Source organism: Bubalus bubalis, chromosome 23 (assembly GCF_019923935.1).
Source record: "Bubalus bubalis isolate 160015118507 breed Murrah chromosome 23, NDDB_SH_1, whole genome shotgun sequence".
Lineage (NCBI taxonomy): Eukaryota > Metazoa > Chordata > Mammalia > Artiodactyla > Bovidae > Bubalus > Bubalus bubalis.
The window spans coordinates 7,292,154-7,310,573 of NC_059179.1; the positions used below are offsets into that span (position 1 = coordinate 7,292,154).

Genomic DNA, 18,420 nt, shown 5'->3' on the forward strand with positions numbered 1-18,420 from the left:
AGATCAACATAATTCTTCAGGAGATGGTTTACTAGAATGGAACATAAGCAACAAATGTGCATTTCTAGCATTCCAACTGGGTCCCTGCTTTTGGAACATTAAAGCTCCATCCCATTTAAAGGGTCAGTGGCACAGTTCACTCCAACAGGTGTCTAAAAGGGACATCTGTTGGGATCAGACCCAGTGACCGTGTTTGTATGTGTTCAAGCATTTCCTGGCAGTCAAATTCTTAATGACATTGTTTTTGAATAATATCCCATGTGCTTGCTGGATTTAGAAATTTCAGATACTAAGGGAGTAAACTGTTTCAGACTACTCTGACTCCATTTTATATATTTACAATATGGTGTTATTACTTAAAGCTCTTGCGATGTCCCCCACCCACCCACATCCTTATGTTTGAGCTTTGAAAAATTGGTCTGGAAATATCCAAAGAAGTCATCTTCAGCCATTTGCTGCACATCAGAACTTCCTGAGCATCTTTTAGAGACCACTTAATAGGGGTCCCACCACAGGGCAAGTAAATCAGCAATGTCTGGAAGAAGTATCATATTATCTATACACTTTTACAGCTCCCTGGCTGACTCTCTGGGTGATTCTGATGAACAGTTGAGAACAATAGTGCTAACCCCTCTGAAAGTCTCAGGAGGTTCCAGAAGCCTGATAATTCTGGGTTGGATTAAATTGATCCAAGAAAATCAGTAGTTTTCCAATGAGTCTGGAGTGTGATGCATTCATAGAAAGAGTATTAGGGACTCTTATCACTTAGTCTTGACTCCTACCCCTGTTGTCCTAGAACCATAGGAATGAACAATAGCTTTGTAATGGCTAACACGGTTTTAAAAAAATACATTGATAAAGAAAGACATACAGGATGCAAAACTTTACTAATTACTTTGCTATTATTTCTAGGTGAATTTTTAAAATACTTCCTTTAATTGGGTGATTTTTTTTGTAGTGGTTGGTGAAATACCTTTGAAGGGGCAATTTGGTCATTGTGCGCTTAATCCTCCATTCTGTTCCTACTGGCCTCAGGTCATGATTTTGGGGGAAGACAAAGAATACAAGAACATTGTCAGAGCACTTTCTTTTCCAAGCCAGGAAATGTTGCTTAGTATTTCATGTCTTTTTTTCTCTTTAAGGTTACTCTTTAGGAAGTCTCTTCATCATGGAGACTCTGTACACCTTTCCTTTCTGAATAAATAGCTATGTTTTTTAACATTGAAATCACCATCTGAAGAGACCTTTGTAAAAAAGCCAAACTAGAGAGGATTTAGCTTCTTTAGGTATCTAACCACTCCAGCTCATAACATGAAGGGATATTTTCATTCTTTCTTGTTACTTAGAAATTATTTGAAAATAATTTGAATACATCAGTTGTGTTTTACAGCCCTTACAGTTTTACAGTTGATGATTTTGAATGACAAAGGAGACAAAATAAGTTGGCTAGGTAAACGGCTCTTGTCCTATAAAACATCTTTTGTCTAAAGGACGTAAATGTGGAGCACGAGTTCGTAGCTTACTTACTACTGCAGCCTACCAGGTCCAAGGGATTAGGCCCAGAGTCACTCAAATCTAAAATACATCTGTGCAAAAGTGTTTATGAGAGGGACAGTTCCCTCTCATAAATACATATCAGTAAAGCAACCCTGAATATTCCTTGGAAGGACTAGAGCTGTTAATACTCTGGCCACCTGATGCAAAGAGCCAGCTCATTGGAAAAGACCCTGATGCTCAGAAAGATTGAGGGCAGGAGGAGAATGGGGACAACAGAGGATGAGATGGTTGATGGCATCACTGACTCAACGGACATGAGTTTGAGCAAATTCGGGAGCTAGTGAAGGACAGGGAAGCCTAGTGTGCTGCAGTCTATGGGGGTAGTAAAGAGTCAGGCACATCTGAGCAACTGAACAAGAGGGCATACAATTCCTGATGTTTGATTGCTTAAAATCTGGCAAGAAGTATGAAGTATATTTTCTAGTGTTCCTTAACTTAGAGGTACATATTTTTAAAAATAATACTATTATTTACAGTTGACCCTTGGACAGTGCAAAGGTGCTGACCCTCCAGCAGTCAGAAACTCATGTATAATTAATAGCGGGCCTTCCGTAGCCACAGTTTCCCCGAATCTACAGCTCCACATCTGCCCGTTCAACCACGTGCATCATGTAGGATTTACTACTGAAAAATTCTGTAGATCAGAGGATCCTCACAGTTCACACTCATATTGTTCAAGGGTCAACTGTATTGAATGAACAAATGAATACAAGTATATTCATTAACTTTTTAAACACAGGGTGAGAGCAATGGATTCTCTTCCTTTAAAGTGCAAATACTGACATACTCTGTGACTTCAAGTTGCTTACAAACCCTCAAAATAGGTTAACAACATGAAAATAACTACAACAACAGAATAAGTGTGTGGGGTGAAATAGATAATATATCATTTCTTAAACATTGGAGAAGGAAGTGGCAACCCACTCCAGTGTTCTTGCCTGGAGAATCCCAGGGATGGGGGAGCCTGGTGGGCTGCCGTCTATGGGGTCGCACAGAGTTGGACACAACTGAAGCGACTTAGCAGCAGCAGCGGCAGCAGCATTTCTTAAACATGCCTGACAATATGATTCACCTGGCACTTTGATGATCAGAATCCACAAGCACTAATCTGTACAGGGTACTCTTTAAATAGTCACATATGGAACTTGTAAGAACTGCTGGAAAGAAATAAAGTTGCCTACATTTTCACCTTCTCTCTTCATTTCTTCCTATACACCAAAGGAAGTTCTAAAAGCAATGAGAATGTAAATAAAGCTGAAGCTGTAAAGATGATGAGACCAAGACACATATGCAAATCTAGAAACAAAAACAACACTAGAATAATCTTAACCTATCTTTCTCTATCCAAAACCACATCTCTTCCAATATCACCAGCTTACACAAATCAAGAGTAAGATTCAGATGTCCTTTATTATTCACAATTTTTTTTCTTTCTGCTGCCATAGGTCAATGAATCAACTCTGTCATCATTTCAAGATCACAGAATTAAGTTCTAGTCTTTATGACTGATCACCATTATTAAGAAGCAAACATCTCTTCTTAATACTGAAAACAAAGTACAACCCGGTATAAAAATGTATGAAACTTAAAATTTTATCTTCATGTTGATAGTGCAATAGCAGAAATGGCTCAGTGTTAATTTACAAAGCAAACAATAGTAGGTGCATTTTGAAAGTAAGGTCCAAGAATCCAAAGGGGCATCCAGATGGGATACAAATGCCAGTAACTAAAAGACAATGAAACAAAAGGCTAGTGTGGCCCTATTTACTCTAGCAAAATCTATCATTTAAATCTGTTTCAGAAGTCTACTCTTAAGTGTCTCCAAGGAAAATCAAACAGAATCCTAGTATATTTTAACCCACAGGCAGATCAGTCACCACTGCTTGCCTGTGCTATCTCCTCTGGGTATATTTTCATTTCCTGTTTAGTTTTATCAGACTTTGGGGGAATCTATAAAATGTTTCAGTAAATACACATGAACTCTCGTCTATGACTAAGTTTCTTACTCTATAACTTTTAATAGGTAAGATGAGATTCAAGGAGACAATGTCGATGCTAGACTTAAAAATAATGCAAGAGTACACCCTTTCCTACAAACAGAAGCTCGTGACTTGTGATTCTGGCTCTGCCGGTGACTTAGTACTTCCAAGTCATGAATTCTTCAACATTTAGGCCTTTGTAAAAGTATCAACATACACTTAAGTAAATAGGGAAAAGTTGTATAGATATAGTCAGAAACCTAGCTTACTTAAATGTTCAGATGAATGCCTAGGAATCCTGTCACTTTTTATGTGATCAAAGAACATTAATACCTATAAATAAATATTTACAGAAATAGTTAAAGGAGGTAAGAAATCTTCAAAAGTTAGCCTTAAGCACAAAATATATACCTGGTCTAGGACACATGCAAGCTATAATGTTGGCCATCTACTGAATAAACACTTATTTGGTACATAGGATTTTAGGCAATAATAATTCCTGATTTAATAAAACTTGGTGCATTAATTTTTAATCTTGAAGAGTAAATACAAATTCAGCCAGACATTAACTATATATACAGAGAAAACAGAATTGAAAACTGGACCAATAATACTTATTTAACACAGATGTGATTTGGGTTTAAACTACTGGGACTATTGCCTCATTGTGCTACATTAACATTTTGTGAATATGAACGTAGTTACTACATGTCCTATTCCCTGATTCTAAAATGTTTGTAATTAAATAAGCTTAGTCACTAAAAGAAAAATGGATAGTCCTTAAATCTATAAGCAAGTCATCAGTCATCTCTTATTAATATAATTGTTTTATTTGAAAGTCTCTTTGTTAAACTAACTTTAAAAGCAGAATCTTCTGACTTCATTAGAAAACTGTGAACTATTTTATTTTTTAAGGTTTAATAGGGAGGTTAAATAATATTTCAATATTTCCTATTGAAATAACATTTTTCAAATAACATTTTTATGAAAATCTATTATTACTGTAAGTTTTGGGGGAAAAAAAAAACTCTTTAAACATTAGAAACCCTATTCATATACTTCTAAACAAAAAGAAATGATCTTTAATTTGTCTGGCTGTAAAGCATACAGGTATAGTCAATATCTTTTAGGAGTAGTGGCAAAAACTTGAAGAAATAAAAAGTTTGAAAGTAACTTAATGAATATAAAGTATTTCATTATGTCAATTTTCTCCAGAAAGTATAATCTCTTCTTCAGGGAATTTGAGATAGCATTAGTTTGCTTTCTGTACTTTCAAAATTGTGTTTTTTTCAGAAAAGTTTTTTTTTTTTAAGTACTCTAGCCATAAAATAGTTCTACTTATTTTTCAAATGCATTCCCTTGAGAAGATACAGCCAACAGGAATACACAGGAAAATTGCATTACTCATATCTGCTGCCTAATAAGAATGATAGTAATGCAATTTTTTTTTTTTTAATTTAAGAAGCACTTTTTTCCAAGGACTCTAAAATGTCTCTCATTTAATTTATCCTTCCTGAATCTCTGTGAAGATGGGATAACAAATATTTTTACTTCTATTTTGCAACTGGGTAGACCAGCTTCTGATAAGTGATTGATTTCAGTAATTAAGCACTAGAAGAATTGGAACTAAAAACCTTGGGCATGTTTCACATTGTAGCATATTTACACTTATTCTCTAAAATTTAATTTCATCTTAAACAAGATAGAGAATCAGACAACTTTAAAGATGCTTTTATCTCAAAGTAATAAGTTACTATTGTGGTTCAAAATCTAGATCAACACCACTGGGAGGTCCTCTCATCCAACCTTCACATTTTAAAAAAATGAAAGAACTAAGTCCAGAGATGGTAAGTGACTTAGCCAAAGTCACAAAGGTGCAGGCATAAGTGACTGGCATTTTGACTTACTATCTGTAATCCTTTTTACTATCTGATTCTATCATCACAGTTTTTTTTTTTTAATTCTGGTATTTGTAAAATAAAGGCAAACATATAAGTTATACAATATATTTGAATAATATACTATTTTGTTACACATTTACATCAAGAATGTAACTCCTATCTGAGTACTGATGCCTTCTCGTCTTTGATGTGGCCTATGGGTGCGTGTGTTCTGATTAAATAAAAGGACTCAGAATGGAAGTACACTGCTGCTCAAGAGAGAAGTTTTAAAAATCCAAACATTAGAGCTGCATTTGTGAAAATGAGGAATAAGCTACCCAGCATTAGCTTGAAATATATTGACCATCATGCATTTTTAGTTATTTCGTTTTTAAAGAGAGTCTGTATAGTAATTTTAAAGGAATTTTAATTTTTCTGAAATAAGGGCCAAAGTAAATATATATTGCCATGAAAAAAACTAGCAAGAAAGGAATTAAAGATTCTCTTCTTATTGGTGTTCGTTACTTAAACAGAGTCACTAGCCCATAATAAAGTTATTTATTTAGTTATTCAGCAATTATTATTTTTTATTTAGAGAATGCAGATACTTGCATGTATGTATTCAAAGAAGAAAAGCATGCAGTCTCCAACTTTATGCCAGAATAGTATTTCTTTCATGTAAGTGGACAGCCATCAGAGACGAGTGACCTGAGGAAGTTTTCTCTCATCTCCGTGCATATTAACATCCCTCCTTCTCCCTTTCCTATGTCTCAGAATCTCATTCTGAGGCTTTTGCTTATGACTATGGACTAGGGCTTCTCTGGTGGCTCAGAGGGTAAAGCATCTGCCCACAATGTGGGAGACCTAGGTTCGAACCCTGGGTGGGAAAGATCCCCTGGAGAAGGAAATGGCAACCCACTCCAGTATTCTGGCCTGGAAAACCCCATGGACGGAGAAGCCTGGTAGGCTACAGTCTATGGGGGTTGCAAAGAGTCGGACACGACTAAGCGACTTCACTTTCACTTTTCACTTTTATGGACTAGGATGGTCCAGACTGGCACAGCAAAGGCCAGGAAGTTGAAGTTTAAGGGAAAGGAGGTAGGTAAAAATGATTCTTTCTGCCTTCACTGCTCCAACCCCTCTGCCTGTGGAAAGCATCTCTATCCTCACTTATTGCCTCTTGCGCTCCGGAGTAAATATTCACTACAGCAGAACTTGCCTCCAATTTCCATGAGGACAGTGTTTGCCATAGATAACATTTCTAGAGAAGGCATGGGTAAAGACAGCCCAAGTTTTCTCCTCAAATATGAAAATATCTTTTCTACCCCCAAATTAAGAGCTCTTTCCCTTTTCTTATCCATTATTTTTATATGGGGTTTAAATATTGAAATAAATAAGAGAAATTTTAAGCTTAGTTAAATGTCATCAGATCAGATCAGATCAGTCGCTCAGTCGTGTCCGACTCTTTGCGACCCCATGAATCGCAGCACGCCAGGCCTCCCTGTCCTTCACCAACTTCCGGAGTTCACTCAGACTCACGTCCATCGAGTCAGTGATGCCATCCAGCCATCTCATCCTCTGTCGTCCCCTTCTCCTCTTGCCCCCAATCCCTATTAGTCTTAATTATAATCTTTATCAAGGGATTAGTCAGAAGACTGAACTAGGAACAGAAGGATTAGGTAAGACTGAAATGAACACTGCTGCTGCTAAGCCGCTTCAGTAGTGTCCGACTCTGTGCGACCCCATAGATGGCAGCCCACCAGGCTCCCTTGTCCCTGGGATTTTCCAGGCAAGAACACTGGAGTGGGTTGCCATTTCTTTCTCCAAATGAACACTAGGGGTCAGCTTTTACTTCTAAATTCAGGGCCTTTGCTATGTACCTCAATTTTCATGGCTCCCCTTTATTTCTGAAGGATTCTACATGAACTTCAGAGCAAAGAGCTTGGGGATGTGGCCATGGTCACAGCAAGCCAAAGAAAGAGAAGATTCAGTGTGTGGCAAGAAGAAAATAAGACTAGAAGCCACTCTCCCTGACCTCTAGGAATATAGGAAAAAAAGGGATCAGGAGTTGGCCCAGGACCAAGCCTGAGCAACACATTCTCATTTCTGTAAAATAGAGGGCTTGTACTAGACAGGTCTATAAAGTTCGCTTGCAGCCTGATCATTCTGGGAAATACACACCTGACACGCAGTCTTGGTTCCCACAGCTTCTCTTTTGCCTCTTTCGTGCACCAATCCTGCTCTCTCATCCCTGACTCCTGAAGCTCTCATTTCAAGAAACATTACAGAAGTTTTTGTTTAAGGGAGTCTTGCTCTCAGCAACCAGTAGGCAGAAGACCCCTGACTCACCAGTTGGTCAAGATATGTCTTGATGTTCAAAATAGAACTGTTAATGCATTTCCCCATAACACTGTAATATACCAGAGATGCCCTGTCACCCAGGATTCACATCAGAATTATGGGTTGAGTTAAAAACAGACCTTGGTACAATGGTAGGATTTTGGACCAGGCAATAGTATTTTAAAGTAAGGTTAATAGATGTGTCTATATAGCTCTTAATATCAAGGCTAATGATCATATGTAAATTAAGATTACTAATATTAAATTTGATACATATGTGACAGACATCTATTACAAAGGGTACAAGTATCACAGGGAATGTATCCATAGTTCTAAGCAGTTATTCTCAAGTGGTCTGGAGAATACCACCCAATCTTGACACAGGGAAAGCCTGTATGTCTTTTTCTTAGTAGAGAGAATATTAAGTGGAAAAGAAGAAAATTGAGCAAAAATTTTCCCATGTTGCATAGTTCAGTAACAGTGATTATGCATTTAGCAAATGAAGGCTCAGGGAATACCACCTATTTGTTATCAAGTCATTGCCATCTAAATGCAAAATCTGGCATTGTTCTAAGCTGCAGCCAATACAACTGAATAATTAAGCAAACTATAGGGTTTGAGGCTTAAAAAAAAAAATTGATTTCCATATTTTGCTCAGATTTTCTTGGGTTTTACCTAATGACCTTTTTCTGTTTCAGGAGCCCATCCATACTACGTTTAATTACTGTATCTCCTTAGATTCTCTTTGGCTATGCTGTTTCCCAAACTTGCCTTGTTCATGATGACCTTGACAGTTTTAAGCAGTACCAGTCAGGTGTTTTGTAGAATATTTCTCAATTCTGATTTATTTGATGTTTTTCTCATGATTTCACTCAAGTTGTAAGTTTTAGGGGATGGACCATAGAGGTCAAGTACCATTTTCATCACATCATGTCAAGGATATATGCTGTCTATATGATTTATCACTAATGACTCAGGCCTTGATCATCTGGCTAAGATAATAACTGTGTAGTTTTTAACAGAGTACACATACTTACAGAACCAACAAATACAAAAGGGCTGTATTACAACGTGGTCTTCTCCATAATTTTTACCTTATAAATGCGTCCCCCTCAAAACGAATTAACTTTACAAAGGTATTCTACATTTCCACAGTGCTAAGGTTTCTGCTCAATAATTCAAAAGTATCATCATAAAATACACTGGTTAAGATTAGCACAGATGGCTACAATATTCAAAACTAGTATCTTTCCATACATTTTTACACAAATGATAGGAGTGGAGAGATAATGGTGGAACAACTCATTACCCTCAAATCACTGCCTCTTGTTTAAGCGGGTATAGAGTCATTACAGTAATTTTCTCTCTGAGTATATGCCGCAGTTGTCATGGAAGTCCAGAATTAATCAAATTTCACTTTAGCTATACTGTTGGTTTAGATAAATACTGCTATGGTGAGTGGAGTGAATTGGGAGATTGGGATTGATGTATATACACTACTGCTACTATGTATACAATAGATAACTAATGAGAACCCACTGCATTGCACAGGGAAATCTACTCAGTGCTCTGTGCTGACCTCAATGGGAAGGAAACTCAAAAGAGAGAAGATGCATGTATACCTATAGCTGACTCACTTTGCTGTACAGTAAAAACACATTGTAAAGCAACTATACTCCATTGAAATGTAACTAAAATGAAACAAATACTGCTGTAACAGGTAAATGGAACCTCACTCCTGAGTTAACACATATTGGTCATATTTTGTGCTTTTCACAATGGTTTTAAAAGAGGACTACCTCCATACCAACAGATTGCATAGGATACTAAGTGGTTCTTTCAATAGGAAGTTGCAGACTGTGTACCTAAAATAAAAATGATGCATTTGATGTATCTTAAGTGAAGTGAAGTCGCTCAGTCATGTCCAACTCTTTGCGACCCTGTGGGCTGGAGCCTACCAGGCTTCTCTGTCCATGCAAGAATAATGGAGTGGGTTACCATTTCCTTCTGCAGGGGATCTTCCCGACCCAGGGATCAAACCTAGGTCTCCCGCATTGGAGGCAGATGCTTTAACCTCTGAGCCACCAGGGAACCACATGGTAAAGCTCCTTACTTGACACTTGTATAAATATAATTGAATAGCACTATATCAGTTTTATTTTTTATAGTTAATAAATAATAGTGTGAAATGAAGACAATTGGGAGGGGCGTTTAGGCCTATTATAGTTATTCTTTATACCACTTAACAGGTTCAGTTCAGTTCAATTCAGTTGCTCAGTCGTGTCCGACTCTTTGCGACCCCATGAACCACAGCATGCCAGGTCTGCCTGTCCGTCACCAACTCCCGGAGTTTACCCATACTCATGTCCATTGAGTTGGTGATGCCATCCAACCATCTCATCCTCTGTCATCCCCTTTTCCTCCTGCCCTCAATCTTTCCCAGCATCAGGGTAGAGAATATTTTTTTCCATATTTGACTTTCTTTTCCTTACAGATTTTCCAGGGATAGAGCTGACATCTTGGCCACACCCTATACTCAGTTCTCTTTTTATGACTTCCTTTTCCTCATCTGAATAAATTACTAGATTTTCTCTCAGGTGTTAGCAGCTAACCAAATTCACACAGTCTTGGTGGATTAATCTGGTCTTTTGACAAGAGAACAAGCTATACTTGTGATGAGAGCATCACTTTGACTTCCCTCTCTCTACTAGGTTTAACGATCTGGATGTTGGATGTTCACTTATCGTGTTCAGAGAACAGACAGTGTCGGATTGGATTCTGTCTGATTTGCCTTTTTGTAACTTTGCTGAAACGACAGCAGTGCAGACAGAGGACAGAAAACTTTTCTTCTTCCCCTTTAGAACAGGACACCGATGACCCGATCTTAGGAACTGGTACTGCGTCTGGGCACCTGTGAGCAGGCGTCCAGCAAAGTGAGCTAGAGGGAACTGGGGGCTTCATAGGGTGCGGCTGCAGAGAACAGGGGGCTTTCCTTCAGGAAGCTGAGCAATCAGAGTTTCATCCTTTCTATACGACTTGTGGTATGTGGCCAGGTATAGGGAAAACAGATGGAACCTCAGTGTAAATATATACAATATATAAAACATGAGAGAAATAATTACAAATTGAGGAAATCTATTTTTAGTAGTGCTTATTTTCACTGACTGCAAAGGAAATTTCAGTAATAATGAAATTATACTATCATGCTATTTGCATAAAGATACCACTTCAGAAAAGTAATAGCAAATAGGTGATAGGGAGAGTGTGTGAGTTAGTCTGTGCGGTTTTATCTTTTAAAAAGTTAATACACTGACATTCTGTGCCAACACATCCACTGCTACATTGATACCCATTTCAGAAACTGGATTGCTACCGGCCTTTCTTGCTGACGTCTGTGGAGAATCAAGTCACTAGCGTAGGCCACAAGATGATGCTGATGTAAGTGAGTTATTCGACTTGTACAAAGTTAACTATTTTCATGTCTATACACTGTGTTCCAGCCTATGTATGAAGCTGAAATAAGGCTCAAATCTATGTTTAATGTAAGATACAAGATTTGAAATAGTTTCAGTAAACATGATTATTAATTTCTAGAGCGTTACTTGCTAATTAGAAAATAAAGATGTAAAAAAAAATCATCAATAAGAATTACTGCAGTTTTAAGTTTCAGGCTGCTAACGCTACACTTGCAGGCCTTGTCGAGTTTGGCTAGGACATATTTATATTTAGGGAGTAGAAGTCTATGCTCTCTGTCTAATCTTAAATATGAGAGTTTAGAGTACTGCTGGGCAATTTGTTCAGGAAGACCTTTCTTAGGTGACATAACAAATGAGATCATATCTAGCATCAGATCAAGAATCTACTGACAGGTAAAAAGCTCTTCAATCATTAGTTTAAGTTTTACAGAATGTTGTCTAAGGTGGATACTTTCTAGACCCTGGATCTTTGAAGCATACTGATAAGTGTGACTATTTCTTTAATAGTGTTAGTCACTCAGTCATGTCCAGCTCTTTGCGACCCTCTGCAGCCCACCAGGCTCCTCTGTCCATGGGATCCTCCAGGCAAGGACATTGGAGCGGTTTGCCATTTCCTTCTCCGTTTCTTTAATAGTAAGACCCCAATTATCTAGCACCATCTTTTTAGAAGATGATTATCAAAGCTTCTCCCTTCTAATTACCATGTAGATTTGTCACTTTTTTTTTTAATAAAGGTCTTTCTTAGGTGACATAGCAAATGAGATCATTTGTTTGTTATGAGGGATCAATATTTCTAGGATGGATTACTTTCTTTCAAACCATCTAAAGCATAATTTATTGAATATAGTAGGCATTCAGAAGATGACCCCAGACCATCATTTTATACAAGGAATTAGTGTGCTGTTACCTCTATTTAAGATAACTTTAATAAAACTTCTATAGTATTTATTTGTTATTAGTTGCTCGATTTTTAGGTATTATCTGTTGATAGGAAGCCTATCCATCTTACCTCCCATTTCCAATCCAGACACACTCATTTTCTGCAAGTTATAAAACCAGATAGCCAAATTTGTTATAATTGCAACTATAATATTTATATTTTTTGTAATCAGTGAGTACCTCCAGAGGCAATAAAATAAAACGATTAAACTATATGTATGCTCAGTCATGTCCAACTCTTTGTGACCCCATGGACTGTAGCCTGCCAAGCTCCTCTATCCATGGGATTTTCCAGGCAAGAATACTGGAGTGAGTTGCCATTTCCTTTTTCAGGAGATCTCCCTAACTGAGGGGTCGAACCCACATTCTCCTTCATCTCCTGTATCGCAGGTGGATTCTTTACCACTGAGCCACTGGGGAAGCCTTTGGACAAATCCTAACTCCATTATTCAGTGGCAACGAGAGTTTCAATAGCCACAGGATCCCTCTGTGCCTCACTTTTCTTTCTTTAACGGACATGCTAACCAAACCAACTCCATTGAGTTATAGTAAATGAGACAATATATGAGAAAGAAAACTAAGCAATAAATAATAATAAAATGATCACTACCTCCCATGAATATTTTACTGCATGCAAAGTGCTTTTCCTTGTTATTACTAATTGCCTAATCTTCCTGTCCATGGCTGTGTTCTAAGTTGTCTTTCTCCCCACTGGACTAGGATCTAGGTAGTACATTAGCAATCCAACTAGAAATAAATGGTATGTTACTATATAGAGATAAAAATTAATTTAGGAATGTGCAAATATGCCATAAAGTTGATATTTTACTTCTTTTCTTTATATTCAATTTAATTACAATGATTTCATTGGTGGTTATGATGCTCCCATGGGATACTGTTAACTCCTTCTACTGCTGCTGTATAATACAATTTATGCTATGTTTTCACCATTTAATTTATGAACAATCATGATTGGATTAAACTGAAAAAAAAGGAATTATATGATGAATGAAACATGGGATCTTGACACTCTATTCTAGACCCCCTAGTAAAAGAAGAGTATGTGAGGGTCTCCTTTTGAAATTTAATATAGCTTTTTTCAATTTTACTGGGAGTTACTCTTAGAGAATATGGAATTTATGAGTTGTCATGTGGATGAAAGAAAAGCACAAAGCTCTCATGTTGCTTCAGAATAAGATCTTACCTTCAACTATTACCTGAGCCTGAGAGGCAGAGCATACATCACCATGCTCTTAATCCCAGTCAAGCAATAGATACAAAGTCAGACAGTAACCATGGTAATCCAGAGCCTGGAAATGCCTGAAACACAGTCTTGAGAGGCATTCACAGAAAGTCTGAGGGCGTCCTTTCCGAGGACGAATCGTTGCTAAAATCAGAATTGCCAAGAAGCTGCTCAGTGACTTAACCCCGCAAACAGACCCCTCTCCCATTTTCCTGGGCTTTACTTAATATGTGTTACTTTTTAAAGTCACCTTGAGGGCAGTTCACTGGGAAACAAGACTAAAACTTGGTCAAGTTCTAGTGGCACAAAGGATCTCACGGGTTTTATTAACATGCAGGTGAAACTGAACATGCCCCATTCTGGACCAAAGAGTTGTACCTGCAAAGGTACAAAGGTTCAGAGAGGGATGGCTAAATTTCCAATCTTTTACTTTCTTGCCTTTGTTAACTAATTATAACACTCCTTTGATAAAGGCTTATTAGAGCATAATGTCTTTACCCCCACTGAATAATGTTTATTAGAGGAACATTCCCAGAGGTGAGTTTTGAAGATAAAATAAATTGAAGAAAGAGAAAATTCCTTCTTTATCAAATGAACTGACAAATGACAATAGAAGAAAAAAAAAAGACACAAAAGATCTGTTTTCTTTTTTTTTTAGGCTCCATCAAAGCATATTTGCAACATTTCATCATGTTACATGAATTTATTAGCTATGCTTATAATATATGATACAGTTAACATCGCATGGGGCTGTTTTATGGCAGTGGAAAAATACTCATTAAAAAGGCTAAATGTTTTTGAGATGAAGGTGACATGATAAGGTTTTGGAATCCACTTATCGCAGTCATTTCATGGATATCCATTTTTAGCAATTTTAGCAGTTATTCTCAGTGGTCTATTTCCACCTAGGGATGCTGACCTGAAGAGCCTGGTCTGTACTGCTCAGGTTCTGACTAAGGCCCATAGTCCTCCAGACATGGACTCATAAGAGCACGGTCAAGAAGAGCGTTTCACCATGCGTATAGCCCTACTGTTATCATTCCATGTCTGTGTGCTCCATTAAAACCAAGTATCTTTCTTCATGTGCCTGGCACTGTGCCCTGTGCTCTTCTAGAAGCTTACTTAGTAAAGAGGAGCAGGTACACAGCCTAGCAGGAAACACACAGAAGAGCATTACGAACCACAAGAAAAAAACCTGAAACATAGGCCTCTCATTCTCAGGCTTGATTTGATCACTTTTTAAATAAGGATTGCCTGGTTGGGACAAAAGCAAAAAAGCAGAGGCTTCCAAGTCAAATGATACTCCCTAAAAGTTTTAACAGCAACAGCTGCGGCCCCTTTAAGTTCAGGTCTCCTCCTTCCAGACCAGATTCTTTCTGAGATCAGCAGTGCAGTGGCTTAAATGCCTGGTTTAGCTGCTACCTCTTCATTTCACATCTTTTACTTTCTATTGAAAATCCAAATCAGTCGGGAAACTTAGACCAAGTAAATGAAAATGAGGCTGTAATGTTTATGGCAGTGATGCAATTGAGAACTACAATTGCACAGAAAACTGCATTTCAGAAGAAAGGCTTTCTTTTCATTTGAAAGAATGTTACCAGGATGATGACTTCGGCTTAACCTACCCGCACTTGAACTTCAAATTGACTTGCCTTTAAAGAATTCCAAATCATGAGAAAATGTATACCAACTGCTTGAGATTTTCTAACAGAAAGTGAACATTTGAGTTTTGCAGCTAAACAGGCATTTAAAGCTATGGCATCGCTAACTTCCTCTGGAAGGGGAAGGAGATCTGAAATCAGAAACATAAAGTTAAGAAGTAACATGGAGAAATGATCAGTTTTTCATTGCGTATAAAACAATGTCTCCCTCATTACCCATAGAGAAACAATAATAATATAACTGGGCACATGCGCACTACAACTTCATCAGGAATTGAAAAGGGGAAACTTTTGGTTACTTGTCAACCTGGTATGATATTTACAGATGTTTCTCTTATTTAGGTCTTTTAATATTATTATATGTAATTAGTTCTTGTGAGAAAACTACCTTCCATTTGTACAATCTATATATCATTTCTGAATTGAATACATTTTATCCTCTGTTGTACCTCAAGGGAAAGAAAAGAATCTTATGTGTTACCACTAAGTGTTGGCTAGATAAGAAGTATTTCCTTATTGGTATTACTCATGAAATGGGGCTGAAAATCTTACAAATGATGTGAGAGGAGTTTGGAACTAACTCCTGTCTTCATGTTGCCTTTATATACTATCCTCCTTTGGCTATAATTCACAAATAATAATGAATAATAATAATTCTTCAATTCTGTAAAACTGCTTCAAGGACCACATGTTAAAATTCTCTTCCACTAAGAACAGGTGTCTGACAAAATATGAGATCTCTTGCAATTTAGGATTATATATTCATTTCCCCCCGCACCCCGTAACACTAGATCTAATGACACTGAACAACGTCTGCCCACTTTCAGAGGAATTAAAAGTATACCTTAAGTTCAAACCAATGATGATGCCAGCCATTTGATCCAATTCATAAAGTTTTCAATCCTTTTCCCCCCATGGATTGTGACATTTACTTAAATGATAGTTACAAGACATCTAACAGTCCCGAAAGAAGGCAAACAACTTATTTTTTTTTCTTCCTACTCTGGAGTTCTTGATGTTCACTGGAATACCCTGTGATCAGGAATTCAGCTGTCCCTGCCAATGATGCAAACCTCTGAGAGATGCCTGGGGCAGGCTTGACCCATTTCACAACTGGTTATGACACATTTTTCAGTCATTATTTTTCAGCATGGAAATAATATCTCAATTGACCTAAAACCACAAAGTACATTTTTCAATGTGGGTAAGACATGACCTTTGCCCTGCATGTTTTATAATGGAAACCAAGTGACCGAGAGTTACAAAAGTTATCCCCAGGCTAATGACAGAATAAGCCTGCTGTGAGAGACAGACTGATTCCAGGAAAACTCTGTAATCTTTTTAGCATTTACCAATCTAACTAACTGTCTTGAGACTGGTAAATGATACAAGTCAGTTATGCTAAAAGACACTTGAGAGACTACGGTAAATAATGAACCAGCTAAGACAAGGTGAAATAAAACCTTGGAATTATTTTAGACCATTTAAGCAGCCTGAGCATTACAATGAAAACGAAACTCAAACTTTCTATATTTTCAACACAATCAGGCACTTCTATGATATCATGAAATATTTTTAGCAAATTACCAGTAAATCAAGCATATGTCAGCCACTGTTAAAAATAGAGGCTAAGAATACAGCGGTGGACACAATATACCAAAAAAAAAAAAAAAAAAAAAAAAAAAATCTGCCCCCTTCATGTGCTTTACATACTGGTAGAGGATAAAGACAGACAGACAGACAAGTAAAATATAGTATGTTAAATTGTGGTAAATACTATAGAACAAAATTAGGCAAAGAAGACGGACTAGGGCTGCCAGAACAGGAGCTAGGGGGCTACAAATTTTAACTCTGGTAAGTAGGGAAAGTCTAACTGAAAAGGAGATATCTTGTGAAGGCCTGGCCCACGTGGAATCTGGGGCTGAAATATTCTGATCAGAGGAAACAAACTGTAGTTACTCTGAGGCAAGAGTGTGTCTGGTATGTGTTACAATTAGCATGGACACTACAGAGGCTGGAACTGAGTGAAGGCAGGGAAGAGGAGGAAGAGATGAGACTGGGGGCCAGATGGCTGCTGCTGCTGCTGCTAAGTCGCTTCAGTCGTGTCCAGCTCTGTGCGACCCCATAGTCGGCAGCCCACCAGGCTCCGCCATCCCTGGGATTCTCCAGGCAGGAACACTGGAGTGGGTTGCCATTTCCTTCTCCAATGCATGAAGGTGAAACGTGAAAGTGAAGTCGCTCACTCCTGTCTGACTCTCAGCGACCCCATGGACTGCAGCCCACCAGGCTCCTCCATCCATGGGATTTTCCAGGCAAGAGTACTGGAGTGGGGTGCCATTGCCTTCTCCACAGGTGGCTGGCAGAAGGCATCAAAATGCCTATGGCCTCACAGATCACTGGGAGGATTTGACTTTCAGTCTGAGTGGAAGGTTTTGAGCAGTCTCTTTTTATACATTCTAGGTTGAAAATAGACAATAGGAGGACATGGGTGGAAATACGGAAACAAGTCAGAAGCCGCTGCAATAATTCCGACCAGAAAAGACGTGGTGTGCACTGAGATGATAACTCAGAGTGGCTGGTGTGGGGACATATTCTGAAAGTTGAGTCGACAGGATCTGATGTTAGATGAATATGAGTGTAAGTGAAAGAAAGAGAAAAAGGATGATTCTAAAGTTTTGAGCCTTAAAAATGGGAAAGACAATTCTATTTATTGAAATATAGAAAAATGCAAAAATACCAGGTTTGGAGGAAAAGTAGGAGTTCAGTTTTGATATTTTAAGTTTGCGATGTATATGATTCATAGCCACTGGATATCTGACGTTCAAAAAGACATCTGGGCTGGAAATATAAATCTGGGGGTCACCAACGTATAGATGGTACTGAAAATTATGAGACAACCCAAGATCACCAAGGACAAAAGTATAGTCAGAGAAGAGATCCAAGGACTGAGCCCTGCATCACACAAAAACTGGAAGGTCACAGAGATCAAGAGGAACCAACAAAGAAGTAAGTCGAGATAAAATAGCCAGTGAAGAAGAAAACACCAGGAGAATACAGTGAAAGCCAAGTGAAAAATTGTTGCAAGAAGAAGTAGCCAGTTGTATCAAAAGCTATGTACAGGTCAAACTGGATAAGAAATGAGAATCAAAAATCATTGAATTTAGCATGTTGGAGTTCACTAGTGTCCTTGGAATAAACAGCATTAATACAAGGCAGTGTGTTTTTCTATCAACAACATTAACAAACACATATATCTATTTTACCCAGTGAAAGCACAGTATGTGACAGTCATTATACTAAATGCTTTACACTTACTGCTACTTTATTCTCACAAGAACAACCCCT

The 18,420-nt window shown here is 37.9% G+C and overlaps 1 protein-coding gene across 5 annotated transcripts in view; it reads right to left on the bottom strand.

The window, feature by feature from the left end:
• Positions 1-18,420, bottom strand: part of PRKG1 (protein kinase cGMP-dependent 1) — a 1,428,274-nt gene that overhangs the window by 59,417 nt on the left and 1,350,437 nt on the right. The window lies entirely within an intron of this gene.